Source organism: Phasianus colchicus, chromosome 2 (assembly GCF_987193195.1).
Source record: "Phasianus colchicus chromosome 2, bPhaCol1.hap1.1, whole genome shotgun sequence".
Classification (NCBI taxonomy): Eukaryota; Metazoa; Chordata; class Aves; order Galliformes; family Phasianidae; genus Phasianus; species Phasianus colchicus.
Window position 1 is genome coordinate 14,024,845 of NC_143437.1, and position 16,000 is coordinate 14,040,844.

At 42.2% G+C, this 16,000-nt stretch overlaps 1 protein-coding gene across 5 annotated transcripts in view; it reads left to right on the plus strand.

Moving 5' to 3' along the window:
• LOC116231893 (uncharacterized) overlaps positions 1 to 16,000 on the plus strand; it is a 112,286-nt gene that overhangs the window by 24,945 nt on the left and 71,341 nt on the right. The window contains exon 3 of one of the 5 annotated variants that reach the window (XR_016463965.1): positions 7,895 to 8,034. The exons of 3 other annotated variants lie outside the window; for them this stretch is intronic. The gene's annotated coding sequence lies outside the window, so the exon portion shown is untranslated. Of the gene's footprint in view, positions 1 to 7,894; positions 8,035 to 16,000 lie in introns of those variants that run through there. One more of the 5 variants, XR_004167562.2, reaches the window with a different exon arrangement.

Here is a 16,000-nt window from a genome sequence, read left to right on the forward strand (position 1 = left end):
CCTCTGCAAAGCATCAGTGGATGTGAGTTGCTTCAAGAAGTCAACAACGCATGCCCTATGAATTGCTGCTATGCACCATACAGGGTACAGTGGCTTGCAGCAGCCTTCTAGTGATATTCTCTCCAAACTGCTTCAACCCACTCCTTGTGTCTTGCCTATTCATAGCATGCCAAGTTTTGTTTTTTTTTTTTAATAAATCCCTTTTTGACTTTGTTACAAGGAGTTCCTTTGGGGAAGGAGATGAAACTATGCTAAACCAGAAAGCTGAAAGGGATTCTAGAAGAATGGAGAAGTTTGGCTTTTTTTTTCTTCTTCAGAAAAAATATCCACTCCTTATCACTGAGCAATTTTTGGTGCAAACAATTCAGCATCATACTTAGAGCCTTGTTCCTTTGGCAAACCATTTCTTCAGCAAGATGCTGTAACCCAGTGTCCTAGGAAGTCAGCCATCCCTGCACCTTGCCAGGTGAACTTCATCCTGTTTCCATCCAGCTTTTACAGAAAAACTCTGAAGTCTGTTCAAACCAAATTGGAAGACCTCGTTTTTACAACTCAGACAAAATTAGTCTTACTGCTGAGGGAAATCTGCTTGGTTGCTGGAACAGAAGCAGAATGCAGCAGTACCAGCTTGGGGCATCATAGCTTTGTGTGGGAGTTGCAGCACAGCCTCATAGTTCCTCAGTGAACCACTGCTTCAGTAAGATAACCCAAACCATTTCCTGACGTTTCCCTAAATTACCTCTCTGAAGCTTCTCCTCCCCCTTTGGCTTAGTGGTACAAGTCTTCACTTTTCATCTTTTCAAGAAATGTATAGTTTTTTTCTAAAAGGGCTGAAAATTTACCTCAGTTTTTTTTTTTTTTTTTTTTAAATAGAAGTTAGGCTCCTTCATATTTTTATTCACTCATCTTTTTCAGGGTTGGTCTACAGCAACAATCAATAGATGTGAATTTGAAATGCAAAGCTATCTGGTGACATCACCACATAATCTGTGTCATAATAATGTTCAGTTTTCATCTGACCTTCAGAAATCAGCAGATTCAATTACTTGTAGCATTTGCTGAAGATCCTCCGGGAATCTCACCATAAATTATACTGTATTCTACAAATAGATATGACAACACTAATCAGCAAATTAAATGACAGCAATCATTCCTGCAGAGATACTTAAACATCTGATTGAGCCGATATATTGGACCTGCACAGCCTACAGCTTTAGTCTTCAAAAGATGCTGCTCTCATGCATAAAATGCTGGCCTTGCAAACAGGAATGTTTAGGTTACTTAAGATATTTAATGAAGAGGAAAAGACTGGTGTCTCCAAGCAAACGCTAATGGACATTGATGGATGGTGATTGCAGTCCCTTCATAAATATTTTGCCCTGTTGTTTCCACCCATTCAACTTTACGCAGTTTTACGCTGGCAGGTGACTTGCATGTGACAAATTCTAATAATCATTGGTGTAAAGGCATGGCAGAACAAGCACTGCACCCACACAGAGGTGTTGCCTTCTCCCTTGCCAGGTAAGCGTATGGGAGTACTTTCTGAGGGTGCACTCAGTAGCCTACTCAAGTGATTTCAAAGTGAACATGAACCAGTCTTCATCCCAACTCTGCCCTCCTTACCCTAACAAGTTACAGAAGCTCTTGCTTTTTAAAGCCCAGTGTTATCAGCCAGCTGCTGCTGGGGCAGTGTCTTCTGTGTTTCATGCATGACACAGGCAGTTCAGCAAGTGCAAAAATACTAGCCTGAGAAGGCAGAATATAAGAGCAAAAAACTGTTGGTTTCAAAAAACCTTTTGGAAGTCATGGAGCAAGAGAGAAAAATCACCAAAACTGTAGGAAGGTGCAGGGACCAGTGCGTGGTAGGTAGGCTGAGTCAAGCACTGATAGCACTGGAGAACAAGACCACAGTTAAGACCAAATTCTTAAAACTTCAGGAGAAAGAAGTGTGCAGGAATCTGAGGCACAGCTCTGCTGGGAAGGTCAGCCAAGTGAACACTGAGACACATCCTGTGCTTACAGGCAGTGTCACCTTGATTTGGCCCCATCCATAAGCCTTCCATTACAAGCAGGTGCCGCAGGAGGTGGGGGCAGCATGTGTGGAGAGGTGTGATCACAACTCCTACTTCAAGCTGTTATTTTGACAGCTCTATTACAGTCATATAGAAGCAACTCCTGGGAAGTGTAAAGTACTGCAAAAAAACTCCAGGAAAATCATCTGTCCTGCAATATGCCAGCTTTCACTGATGAAGAGGACTAAATACCAGTGAGAAGATAGAGTTTTTTCTCAAGCTGGGAGGGAGTAAGGCACTACAGAGGAACCTGGATAGACTGGATCAACAGGCCAAGGTTAACTGTATGAGTTTCAATAGGGCCAAGTGTTGGGTCCTGCATTTTGGTCACAACAACCCCAGGTAACCTTTCAGGCTTGGGGAGAGGAGTGGCTGGAAATCTACCTCATGGAAAAGGACCCTGGTGTACTGATGGACAATCAGCTGAATACGAGCCAGTAGCGTGCCCAGGTGGCCAAGGTGGCCAATGGCATCCTGGCTTATATCAGGAACAGTGTGGTGAGCAGGACTAGTGAACTAATCCTACCCTGTATTTGACACTGGTGAGGCCTCATCCCAAGCACTTTGTTCAGTTTTGGGCACCTCAGTACAGAAAGGACACTGAGGTGCTGGAGCAGGTCCAAGGAAGGGCAACAAGACTTGAGAAGGGCTTAGAGAATATACCCTATTAGGAGCAACTGAAGGAACTGGGGCTGTTTAGTCTGGGGAAAAGGAGGCTGAGAGGGGACCTTATTGCTCTCTTCCAATATCTGAAGAGTGCTTACAGTGAGAGCAGGGTTGGTCTCTTCTCATTGGTGACAGGACAAGGGGAAATGGCCTTAAGTTGTGCCACAGTAAGTTTAGGTTGGATATCAGGAAAAACTTCTTTACAGAAAGGGTTGTTAAGCACTGGAATAGGCTCCCCAGGGAGGTGGTTGAGTCACCATGCCTGAATGTGTTTAAAAACTGTCTGGATATGGTGTTCAGGGACATGATTTAGCACAGGATTGTTAGGGTAATTTGGTTAGGTTGTGGTTGGACTTGATGATCTTTAAGGTCTTTTCCAACCTGAGCAATTCTTTGGGTTTTGGCCATAGCTAGTTATGATCCATCTGGAAAAACACTGTTTCTTCTCCTGAATAGCTTTTTGCCCTGCACATGAGTGCTAGAGATCTCTCTCAATAATCCAGCAACATGCCAGAAATGGATATACCTGGAACTTACAAACTCTAAACATGCCTCTCCCCCCAACCTACACAAGCTGCACGTCAGATTCTGTGGCAACAATGTCTTTTTAACTTTAATGTTCTATACTGATCCTGCTCATTTGTTAGCTATTTCCACAGATACACATATGCAGTTTTCTTTTTATTTACTATTCCCTTGCAGCTTTGGGAAAAAAAAGCAACAGAAGTACTGAGGGAAGAGCTCCAGCTGCACTCCCTTCCAGTTTCTGGTGAAAGCATTTGTTCAACAGTTACAGTTTGTAAGGAAACACAGATGACTTGCTAGTCAGGTGTCGTGGAGCCCTACCCCCAGGAAACGCCTGTCAAATTCTCCAGAAATTCATCATGTCAAGCAAAAATGTACTAAAGCCAAGCGCTAAAAAAGTTAAGTTTCATCCCTTATTACTGCAAATTATTCTCCCAGCTGAAGTGCCTTCTGTCTTAGGCAGCATATCACAAATTGGTACTGCACCCTGACAGTCGAGGTAGGCTCAGTCAGTATCTCTCTTCTGTCAAGGGAATGCCCTCCTGCACCTGACATTTCTTGTGAAGGGGCTCTCATAGCAAAAAGGAAATTTTCCAACCTAAGGAGCAACACCTGAGCACTGCTGGCAGGAGGTACCCTCACTGGCAGTTTAGACAAGCTTTAAGTACTCTACAGATTGACGTCGTTATTTTACTCACAAAACAATGATGCTATCAAATGCTTCTACAGGAGATCAGGTTGCAAGGACTGAACAGTGGGAAGTAGCATTGCAACCTGGTGTAGCAAATCCATATTTTTAAATGAAATCATATTTTAGTTTTCAAAGGAAAATGAATTAATTCATTCATGTTCTCACTTGCTCACAAGCAGCTGAAAACATGCAGCCTCCGCAGACACCAGGCTGCTGGTGTCCAGGAGCTTTCATAATGCCATGGATAAAAAATGGTCTCTACAGACACGTCTGTCAACTCCTTCCATTAGCAACCAGACACTGGCTTTGGAGATGCCTTCTTACATCCATTAGGAGTCAGTGAAGGTCAGCCTCTCCCCACGTCCTACTGTGAGGTATTAGGATTGTATCATTCTCCTGTGTGTCCTGCATTAGATAGCCTGAGAAGCTGCCTGTAGATGTGTTGGATGCTTCATTGCCTTCTAATGTGTGTGCCAACAGTACGCACCTTCTCAATGCCTTTTTACTGCTGCTCACCTCATCCAATGCTTTCACATACATTTCCCACTTGCATCGGTCTTAACACTTTTACTAACAGTTCCACTGATAGGCACCAGGTCTCCAGCATTGCTGGCCACTTTGTCCCATCTTGGGCTGTGCTTTGATGGGAATCTCCCACTTTTTTATGCTGTCTCATGCTGTTGCTGTTAGCTCAGTCATATATTCAAACAGCTTTTGTAGCATGTCAAGGAGGTGGGCATGTATCTCTTAGGCAGAAGGTTGTGATTTTGCTGTTAGAAGAAATTTGATGAAGAATGAAGCTTTGTGGATAACTTCCACCTTTCAAGCTGACATAGTATCGCTGGGGAAGTCATGATACCTTCTGCTGTAAACCAGTACCTTTGCAAAAGCATTAACATTTCACATCTAATAAATTACTTCCAGGTTTTGACACCAGTCTCAGTTGATAGCATAGTCACCGGGTCAAAGAGCCTTCAGTATTTTATGGTGCCAAAAAGTGTCAGTTACATTCTCAAAGTTTAATTCTTCAAACCTCATGCATATCTGCTAGTAAACTTCAACTTCTTGCTTTCCAAACTTTTTCTTGATGCTGTCCAAAAACCTGGTTTCCTTAATGAGCACACTCAGCCTCTGCACTCCTCATACAATAGCTCAGAGCATAGTCCCTGCAGGGAATCTGTTCTAGAGGTCATTTTTAGAGTATGCAGGACACCTCACCCACACTCCAGAATAGACACTGAGACACAATACTGCTCATTTTGGGCTAAATACTCTGTCCATCAAGAGGGCAATACATTCTTGCCTGTAGAGGAGTATACAGCTAGTACCAGTTAAACTGGTAGCTAACCTTATAAATCTGTATGGAATACGGGAAAACGCTTCTATTTAAGCACAGCAGCTCTGCTCATAGCTGAGGCATTTTGAGAACCAGCACAACTGAAAACCATTTTTATTCTCTATTCCATCCATTGCCTCAGTGCAGCTTGTTGAAGGTGGACAGAGAGGCTCTCAGTTCTACAGAAAATGAACATTTCCCTTGCCTGCTTTTTTGTGCATACTTTTATGGCAAGGTTTAATGCAATGGGTCCACGGGCTTTCCTAGGGCTTTGCAGGAAACTAATCATACAACATTAATATTGTAAAAGCTACAAATAAGGCTTTTTGCTTTCTTTTGCTTTCTTCTTTCCCCCTTTCCTATGTCCTCTGCTACAGGTATCACACTGCTATTCTGGATATTTATACAGTACCTCTTACATCTGGGAATAGTTACAGGGAAAAAAAAAATCAAGATAAGGCAGATATTTTAACTGTGGAACACCAATGAGAGTTTCATTTGTCATGAGCTGGAGTAATTAAAAGTCATTTCTGCATGTTTTGGATGAGGATTCTGACTTCAGTCAGGGCATGAGCTCTGCAAAATGCTTATTTTTATAGTTTTGACGTAAGTTGTGGTATGTTTTCATTCTTAATTTGGAACATTTGCCCCAAGAGTTCCAAGTCTGTGTAGATAAGTCCATGCTCTTATTTTCCTCACAACTTACATCCATGTACACTAAAATTGCGGTGTTGGCTGCCTGGTCCAAGACAGGACTGAGATATTTTTTAAAACGTCAGTTTCCAACTGTTTCTATTAGGCCACTGATCCCAAGTTAGATGCACAGTTTCACTACCTGTTAAAATCTATCTTCTACTCTGCAGAAGTGCCTGTGGTCATCCGCATAGCAAAACAAACACATCCCCCTCACCCAAATCCAGCACATACACAAAAATAATTTCATTGGTTATGTTTTTCTCTGGGGATGTTTAAATTGTCAGATTTGCTGAGCTACATTCCCCCCCCCTCATTCTCTCTCATGGGAGATGATCTGTCATAGGGGACTCACTGGAAATTCACATTTTGAGATTTTCCAAAGGATTTAATATTAATGCCATTCAGGAGACTTGAAAAAAAGTCTCTTTTGAAATGGTAATATGCTATAAATAGCTTCTAGGGTTGGTATTGTTCAACTTTCACAACTAGTTTAAAATACAGTCAATGCCAACACATCTGATCCCAGGATAACAAAGAAATAACATTTTTCATGTCAATCACTGTCTCAGGGTATGTGCACATGGCTGCTGGTTCATTAACATTGATTTGAGAGAACAATTTCAAAGCAGCCCATGTTATCATTATCATTTCACATTGAACTGGGAGCTTTACATTTCCAGCTGTATCTTCTCTTGTCACTGAAAAGTCCTACTTCGCCACCAGAAACTCTTGAGAACCATAGGGCATATCTCACACCTTTAGAAGTGAACATGGGAAAAACAAACTGATTCTATTTCAGTCTATGACACTAGCTAGCAATTACCTACTGTGAATTACAATAGAAATCTTTTTAAACCACAAACCCTATCTCAAATACACACTTTGGAAAAGAGTTAATCACACGCACGCCTTCCTAGCATCGAGTGTTTTACCACTGTTCTGTAGAGCTTTCCTCAGTCCCCATCACTTGTGTCTGCAAAGGAACCACGATGATCCAGTGAAGGATAAAGGTCAGGTTACATTTAGCAAAACTAAAGGCAAAAAAAGGCAAAGTCCTGCCTTGGACACATGCCACAGCTGCTCCCACACTTGAGCTATGCAAGTATTTTAGACCCACATGATGCATCAGATCAGGGATGTGACCTGTCTAGGACAAATAATATCCCCATCTCCACTTAGTCATTTTTTTGATTGCTTCTGAGAAGTATGTTCAGGAAATTGTATGTAGTCCATTGTTTTGAAGCTACACAGTTGGAAGTAACAGAAGTAATACCTCCCAGTCACCTAAATTTAGACTTAGTGTTTATCATTCAAGAAAAGGCATTCATTAAATTAATACCCTTTTTAAGCAAACAGCAGAAATGTCTTTGTAGCAATAGGGGTTTCTTAACAGACCTGTGTCTGAATGGGATGTTGCCATCTTCATTTCCTGCCTTACAATTCTCTTGTCAACAGAGCACAGATTTAGCCAGAATCCAGCAGCAGCAATTGTAAATACCTGGCTGTTAGTATATCTGAATAGGCTCCATTTGCAATCAGATCCACAGTGTGGCTCAAATGGAACATTGCCTAGTAAATTGGTGTAATTCATTGTAAGAAAGACTAGTCCTGTTCCTGCTGCAACCAGTGACAACTTGCAATTTTGTCAGGGAAAGCAGGATCAGGCACTGTTGACTACTGCCTGTATTCCTGCTGAGGTAGGGAACAGTAGCCAGAAACATAGCCAAAAATCATTGTGTGAAAACATATTCCATCCTTTTTTCCCCCTTTTGTAAAAATATTGCACACTTTTAATCAACTACCTGTTCTCTATAGCTCCTAGGGTTAGTGACTTTTTAGCCTCCTCTAATTTAGAGTTGCTAACTTCGATTTTACTGTACATGTTATTATGTTTATTGATTTTTTTAGAAGCATCATATCCTGCAGTCTTGTGAAAACAGCTTCCAGTTCCCAAATTAGGAACAGTCCCACCTCAGCCACTTACAAAGGAAGTACAAGAATGCAGTCAGTAATTACTGAAAGCACCAGTAAGATTACTGACAATTTTTATCACTACAAACAAGTTAGTTATTTGTGTAAAGAAGTCTCATGGATGTCCAAGCTTGACTCTCAAATGGGTGCCTTACATGCCCAATTCCTGCCCTTCAGGACACTTCTGGGCCACCACCCCACAGCAGATACGCTACACTATTATGGCCCCAGTTCTTAGGGCCATTCTAAAACTAATTCCAGTGCATATCCTACAGCACTTGCACCATCTGCATCCATGATGCTGAGTTGCTGAAAGCTGATGCGGATTGGACTCATTCCTTCTCTTGGCTGGATGATGAACATAATATTCTTCCACTATCTGAAGGGGACTGATCTGATGGCAGTTCAATGATCATATTCTATAATAGGCTGCAGAAAGAATAATTTACGCCATTTAGCCATTTGGATCTTTTATCAAAAAGAGACATTAAAGAAAAATCTAGTTTGGAGAGCCACAAGGATTAGTAATGCACCCAAAGGATGTAAGGTCCAGACACAAAAGGGTTAGATGATCCACCAGCAAAGTTATGTCATCTGTTTCAGATTCAGGCATATGCCATGTCTGTGTTTTGTAACAGCCATCTGGAAGTACAAAAGATGAGAGACTGGAATATGTTTGTTACACTGTTCTGTTTTGTCTTTCTGCAAGGAGTAACATCACCTCCGAGTTCCACACAGGGCTATGGGATGCTTTCTCTGCCACTAGCTTTGCACAACTCCTCTTTCTGAGGATATGGAGAAAGATCTGCCAAACCACCTTCTGCACAATGAGGATGACTCCAGCATAAACGGTGATTTTCTTAGTGTCACATTTACTGGAAGCTGAGATTTGTACAGGTCTTGATGCCCTCCCCCACAGCAGGCTCAGGATGGGAATAATTACTGAAATGCAGCCTCTCCACCTGAGTTTCAGGCGATTTTCAGGTAGCACACTGAGCCTTAACATTTCCCATGCAGGTTTGGAGACCAAGTTTTTAAGGCAAAAAGTACCTACATAGTATAAACAAAGGGAATTAGAACCTCTACTTCCCTCTTCAACCCTAAAATACCCCTAAAGCCTTGCTGTAACCTGCATACCTTAATATCTGTAGCTCTGAAAAGAGTGAAAAGCTCTGTTGACACTATAACCAGAATGACCATAAGGGTCAGAAAAGATCCTGAACTGGGATGGAGACCTCAGCCTTCCTGGGCATTTGTTGAGCTGATAAACAAGATAAAAAATACCTGATTGCTCCCTAGAATCTTGTTGAAATCCATTCAAGAAATAAGACAACATTGCACCTGTTGGCTATCACCTTCTGCCTAATTCTAACCTTCCCCTGCCAAAAAAACCCAAAGGCAGCCTGTTAATTGCTGCAGTTGAGACATTAGCAGGGCCTATGTCCAGTTCCTTGAGAGCATTGCAGTGGGTAGTCACAATTAAATAAATGACCTAAGGCAAATATAAGTTGATCTACATATAAGAAAGAAATTTAGAAAAATCTTCCCTCCCCTCCAAAAAAAGAACACCACCACTTTGAGTTATGAACATAGGGTTTGCAGCCCAGCTCCTTCCTAGAGCATACATTAAAGAAGTGTGCATGTTGACACACACACAAAGCAGAGTATCCTCTGGTGAGCTCTAAGACCCTCAAAGGACTTTCAGCAGCATGTGGATATATCCAAGTTCTCAGAATAGATATATGCCTAGCACAATAATTAGTTCCCTTGAAGAGACCCTTGTAACTGATGGAGCTTTTCTGATGTCTCTTATGAAAGTATAAAACAGCTTTTGAGACACAAAAAAAACAACTTCGGATTTTCACTTCGTAATGCAATGGAAAGCACAACAGTGACAGCAGAGCAGCTAAATCCCAGACTGCAGTGAGTGAGGATTCACTCTAATGCAACAGTTGTGGACACAAAAAAAGAGAAAGCAGCTGCTTACCTTCAGAAGGCATCAGATACACAGGGATCTCCAGGGAGATCCCCCTTGTCTCCTCTGCCAACCCCTAAATGAGGTCTGGGAAAGGGTGGATCCTGGCTCCACCCCATGGTCACTCATATGCACCTGTACTCCCCTGGGTTGGCCCTGCCTTCCCACCTGGTGATCAATCACTGGTTCAAGCTGTGACTTAGCATTTCCACTATACACTCTAAATTAAAAATTGGCTAAAATTCATTATTAGCAACTGATTGATGTAGAAGTCTGTGCAGTGTGTGAGCAGATGGAGCAGTAGTGGTAGAGGCAGCACTACCACATTTCTGCAGACAGGCTTCACCCCAGCCCCAAAAGAGCCAGAGGCACAGAAACCACAAGGCAAGGGGAGGTGTGGGAGAGGAGGACACAGTAGTGAGCAGTCCTCCTCCACCTGCAATTGGATTACAGGCCAACTTCAACCTTTAAAAATTATCCTCTATACTTCTAGACACAGCAAAGAAATCCTTGTCTGGAACAAGTAGTTATAAGCATCATCTTATAAAGACAGTTCTTTACTTCTAGAGATGCTCCAAAGTGCTCAGAAATTAAGTGCAGTAAGTGGGACCTACGCTCCCCATTGGCTCTGCAGATACATTAGAGCAAACACTAAATGGACTTCATAAGTTTAGGACTGGGATGCAAAGCAGCCAGAGAATGCATGTGCCAACACAGCAGTTGGAGATGGGAGGTATTTTCCTTGCCTCAACCATCATGAGTTTCTGCTGAAGCTGCTGTAGATCATCAGCTAGTGCCAAAGGGATTGAAATGTTTTTCAAAACTAAAATAGGGGTGAGGAGTAGGGCAGGAACCTGCTGGAGGAATCAGGTTGTACGAAAGACCTGCTCCTTTCCATGTGATTTGCAGCTCCCATGCTGTTTTTAATACAACTGTTTTTAAGATAGTGCTACACATAGAAAAATCATACATCACTGATTATCCCAGTGCTTGGAAGTGACTGGAACACAGAAAAAATAAAACTTTGGCTCTACTAACTTCACAAGGCAAGATAACTACCTCCTCAATTAATAGATTATCCCAGCAAAGCAGGTGCAGTTAAATCCTGAGCTTTCTACCAATATCTGCAACATTTACCAACTCCTATCTCTGTACCCCAACCCCTCCATCACAGGACCTGCAGCATTGCCAGGGTCTGCACTTTAGCTGCCAGTGGAAAACAGCAGCATCCCAGCAGGAGCTGAGAATAGCAGCATTTCCACAGAGAGCCAGATAATTTCATTCTCATTAGTTACTTTGACACAAGAAAGTTATCATCACTCCCTGATCTGTCACCAGAATAACAGAACAGGGATTTGTTAAGACTGATATGGTTTTAAATTATGGAAATGGAAGACCATTGCTTTTTATATAATAACTCCAGCACAAAGGAAGCACACATGCATACCTCAAACTGAATTTCCTCAGGGAAAACAAAGTAATTGTTTTGTTGCTATCATGAAGACAGCAGGGTGCTATCAGGATGTGGTCACCATTCTTTAAGCAAGAAACTGAAAGCACCTACACAGTGCAGTAAGAGAAATTTCATACAACAAAGAATCAAGAATGTCCATTTCCACCTCCCAAAAAAAGCTATGAACACATCCAAGAATCGCATTTCTGCATTCCATCAAAGACACCTTATATGTTCCCCTCATGAATGAATAAAGGGCCTGCTCCTTAAGCAGCATTTATCCAGAATACATGCAACACAAACATGATCCCAGACCTAGGCAAACTCTGAGGGCACTTGGGTTGACTTACTCCATTTATTGGAGATAGTGCCTGAGCTACCAGTTTTACTGATTAAAGTCCTTGGAGAGAGCCACATTATTGAGACACATCATATATTGCTCAACCACAAAGATCACACTCATGATTATGCTATAAACATTGACAACTAAGAGGACACTGCAAAGCCTTCACAGGGGAATCACAGCCTTTTATGTGAAGTGCCCTGCTGTGGGGGAAAGAAGCTCTTCAAGAGAAGAAAGATGTTGTGAAAAAAATGTATGGACCTTAAGTCCAAGAGAGACAGTTGGATCAGATCACACATGGCAGCCATTGCCCCCCTCTCCGCTGCACCTGCATGGACTGCACAATGCAAGTTACACAACATGTCCTCTGCAGCTCATCATCTACATCTACTTTTAGTACTTATGATTAATGACCTCTGGTACGTTTATACAGAAGGTAAAAAAAAAAATATTGTTCATCATCTCTAACTTGCTTGCTTACAGTTTCCATCTGTCAGCTCTCACTATGCTTTTCCAAGAGACTTGAGAGATCATCAACTTCCAGTGATTTTCTTGCGTAAGCCCAACTTTCAGATCACAATATGCTGGAACCTTCCTGAAAATCCAGATACAAGATTTGGACAGAATATTTCACGCCTTTTATCTCTCACCCAACTGAAAGCATTTCCCTGGCTCTGCTTGCAGTTCTCTGCTGCCTTTAAGAGATTAGACAAACATAGCCACTCTAACTAAACTAGAAACATCACCTAAGAATAGAACAAAATAAGTTTCTATTTAAGAGATTCAGTCCCTGTTACAGAGGCTACATCTACACATTTGAATACATCTGTTACCCATTGCAGTTTGGAAATACTTATTACATCCTAGTTTTCAGCAATGAAAGCTCTCTGCTCAGTAGCTAGGCTTACACAAGTGATACAGTAGAGTAAGTTTCAAATCTCTTTACAGTTGCCAGGTTAGCTTCAATTTGTTTTTAAATAGAACTTGGCCCCTCCCATGCTACATAAAGCCCTTCTACCTGTTCTGGTTAACCTTTTCTGAGGCAAGGCAGTCTGAGCAGCCCTTTTCATAAGGCACAATATGCTCCCGCACAGTACTTTTTAGCCTGCCATCCCACAAAAAAAATCAAGCTTTTAAAATTGTCTCAGTTATACAATAGGCAATGTGTTACCTCTGGTCTTTACACTGCTTGAGAGCTGAACACTTAGATTTTTCTTTTATTTCTGAGATCCTTTTTTTCATAGCACATATATGCTATTCCCATCATATGAATCCCAAACAATTCAAGAAACACACCTCAAAAGGCTCACATTTAGAAGAAACAGAAAACAATTTGTAATGAAATGGAAAGCACAGCAGTGAAAGCAGAGTAGCAAGGTCTCAGGCTACAGTAACTGAGGATTTGCTCAAATCCAACAGCCATAGGCACAGAAATAAAGGAAAGAGTTTTCTTACCTTCAGAAGACCTCAGGTATGCTCTCTAATGAGAGCCCCTTACCTCCACTGTTAACCCTTAAGTGAAGTCTGATCCTGACTCCACCCCTACTGGTCACTCAGAAGTATTGCTTGCATCTGAGCTCCCTTGGGGTGACCCTGCCTTCCTACCAGGTGCTCAATCACCAGCTCAAGTCCCGATTTAGCATTTCCACTATACAATTACATTGTAAAAAGCAACACAGATCATGTCTTTTCTCCTTCTGACTGTATTATTAGTGTGTTTCGGTGGAAAGCCTCTCTTTTTAGAAACTTCTTAAACCCAGAATACATTTCTTTGGTCAGCTTCCTTAACTTTGTGATTGCAGCAATTAGACAGATCAGTACAAGAGGAAAGGCATTGTAACAGAAGTGTGATAACAGAAGAACAAGCACAATAGAAAGGTACTATAAAGAAAAGGAAAAAGATCACTCACCCATATCAGAAGATTCCAGATACACAGGGAAAGCTCCATCAAAGAGGGATCTCCAGCAAAAGAACCTTCCCCCATCCCAGTCACCCCCTAAATGAGGTCTAAGAGAGGTACAGCCAGGCTCCACCCCTACTGGTCAGTTGAATTGCCTTCACCTGTGCTCCCAGGGCTGACTGGGTACTTTCCCCAGGTGCCCAATCAGTGGTTGGGCTTGTAACTCAGCAGTTTCCATACAGTGATCATCACCAGCTGCTTCTTGCACATGGCTTTAATGTCCTACTCAGACCCTTTTGCTGGGTAGTTATTCTTTTTTCTTATAGGACAGTATCATTCTCTTACTGAGCTCTTGAAGAAGAGCAAGGCCAGGATCCTGTCTGAGGCAAAACTAGCTCTAATTATGTCTAAGTAAATCTTGTTGTGCATATTTAGAGATGCTCTGCTTCTGGGAAGAACTGGGCAGGGAGGTCCTCATTTCAACTCTGTGGGAAATAATAGGGTCACAGAAAAGAAGTGGTCTGGTATTCTGATGTTGACTATGAATGATTAGTGCTAAATGTGGGAGAGGATTTGTCTGTTTTCAAATTAACACTCTGTCTGGTTCTTTTATATTTGATGTCAGACATGAAGATCAGATGTAGAGTTAAGATCTTGAGAGACATACTTCTTAGAAAGGTGTTTGAATGGAAACCCAAACAAGCCACATGAAGACACTAAAGCTAATCAGTATCAGTCAATAAGAAATGCTGACTTCAGGTTTGCAGCTGAATCTTGGTGGCTTTGGCAGCTTGAATGCTTCTAGCAAGGCTTTGATTTTTGCAGCTCTCATGCTCAGAACTCTCCTGAAGTCTGAGGGTATAATAGCCTTTGTGCCTTCAAATCCCCATTCATTTCTTCCAGAGGTACAGTTGCTTACCCTGAAATGACTTCCTGGGGGTGTGAGAGCATGCCCATAGTTTAGGAGGCCTGGTTGTACAGTCCTTAACCCTGCTCACCTGCTCTGAACTCCTCATACTGCTCAGCAACAATCCCTGATGTACCCTCACCCCAATATTTCACTTACTTTTGTGCATCCTCCAGCCCTTGCCTGGAAGCAACTTAACTGTGAAAGAAGAAATTTAAGGCTCTTGGAGCTGAAGATCAAATACTCAGCCTGGAGCCAGGCACTGGAGTTAGTCATTAAAGCATTCACTTTGAAGGCAAAGCCAAGTCTTGAGTCACCTTCCTTAGCTGATAGTAACAGATTTTCTGCTGCTGTAGTGGGACTGGTTTTCTTCTGGCATTGTCAGGACCATTTGTAGAATCCACCTGAAGCTTCAGCGACCCCACCAGTCTTGTTTTGCCTGGAGTCCACAGCTGCACAAAAGTAGACATCTCTGCCCCTGCTGCCTGGCTTCTGTGACACTGCTGTCCCTTGGGTGGCTTCCAAATTGCTCTTCCACACTGTTGCCCTTCTTCCTCAGTAACCAAATATGTCTCCTGTTGCTGAAGTACAACTAGTTATGGGGATGTCTGCTCGGCTGACTGTAAGAATCCGGTCCTGCCAATCCCTCCCAGGAGCCAGGGATTATTTCACAATCCTCCCCATGGTCTTCCAGCTTCTCTCACTGTGCTCGCTGCCACTGTCCGCCCTCCTCTTGGAGTCTCACCCACATGCTCCTGTAAGTCTCTCTGCCACGCTGCTTCTCAGCCCTGTTCATCTGCACTGAGTTCCCATCCACCTCCACTCTTACCTCCCCCTTGCCTCCTATCATGATGGAGCCTTGGCAAACCCTGCTCCTGATGGTTTCACACTCCACTATTCCTTCTTTGAGAAGGAAATAAATCCATTTTCCTTTTCTTTTGCTGTCTTCCCTTTCCATTTCGTTCCTATTCTTGGCCTCTCTGTCAAATTCCTGGTCTCAACATTTATCTCTATTCCTTACTTCCTTTCTGCTTTTATACTGTGCCATGTCCATTCCTCTCTTCATACCCCATTTCCCCAAATCTTTTCTAGTAAGTAATTCGAGTCTCACTGCCTTGGGGACTATTTATTTTAATAGGTATATCCCTTAGTACACTGGATTAATATACCTGCTTATCTCTTCTCCCAGAGATAATCTTTTACATTGTAAATTAAATGGGGAAAGTCAAAAGCCAAAGGAACAGATTCATTTTCCAGTGCTCTCAGTGGAAGGCCTCTGCACAGGTACAATTCACAGCACATATATAATTGCATAGATGATTAGCAGCACATCTGGGGAAGTGAAAAGAAGTAAGGCAGCTCTAAAATGTTGAGGTATTGTACAGGTATGACTGAAAAATCATGCAATTGTTCTTCTATAACTCTTGTTGTGTAAACCATTAGATATTCTTAGTGGTTCATGAG